Source organism: Gavialis gangeticus, unplaced genomic scaffold (genome assembly GCF_001723915.1).
Source record: "Gavialis gangeticus isolate Ggan-Ray unplaced genomic scaffold, GavGan_comp1, whole genome shotgun sequence".
Classification (NCBI taxonomy): domain Eukaryota; kingdom Metazoa; phylum Chordata; order Crocodylia; family Gavialidae; genus Gavialis; species Gavialis gangeticus.
Genome location: NW_017729002.1, coordinates 15,481,488 through 15,482,363, shown reverse-complemented (window position 1 = coordinate 15,482,363; position 876 = coordinate 15,481,488).

Here is an 876-nt window from a genome sequence, read left to right as displayed (position 1 = left end):
TTCCCTCCCCCCTTTAACTTGGGACTTTTTTTTTATTATTTGCAAAGGTGCAGGAGCTGTCCTTACTATGTTAGTCTTCTAGCTGCATGTTTAACTATGGCCAGAATCTAGTTGCTTTTTATTTTACAACTAATATTACATTTTAATTATTTTTAATCTCCATGTACCACAGTCTGTGAGCTCCCTCCCTTTAGGGCTGTTACTTACAAGGTCACCTCTGGAATACATTAACAAATGATGAGAGAATGCCAATAGGATGGCAGTTGTAGTAGGTGCAGTGGGCCCAACTTTGTCTTTAGGTACACATGTCATTTCTGTTGAAAGCTAGTAGTGAGGACAGGGTCTGGCCCCCAGAGCATTTCCTTTAAAGGAATACAAATGACCTAATTGAACTCAGAAGCTGATCACATGCAAATGTAGTGGAGTGTTAGAAGGGAACCCACCTTGCACTGATGTGTTGTATGTGCAACATTTGCAGTCTGTCATGTCAGAGCATTTTGTTCTTTATATGGCACCTTTGTTTATGAAGAGGTTTGGTCTAAGCATAAAACTGTAAGTAAAAATGCTGTTCTCTTGCCAGTCTGACTCACATTAAAGACTTATGTTTGTGGCTTGGCGTGATCCTCTGGCTCGTTCTTCATCGTACTGTAGGGTCTGGATTCTGGACCCTGCCCCTCTTACCTTGGAACTGTCCCCCACGCACGGGTCTCGGCCGCGGTGCCAGGCTGCGCTGAGGCTCGCCAGCAGACGCCCTTTACCTACTGAAACCTGGGGGGAAACTTCTAGTCAGCACCAGGAAACGGACGCCAAACCCGGCTTCCCGCTCTGGGCTCGGCATTCGGCTCTGGCGGCCCTGCAGGCCGACCAGGTTGCTCG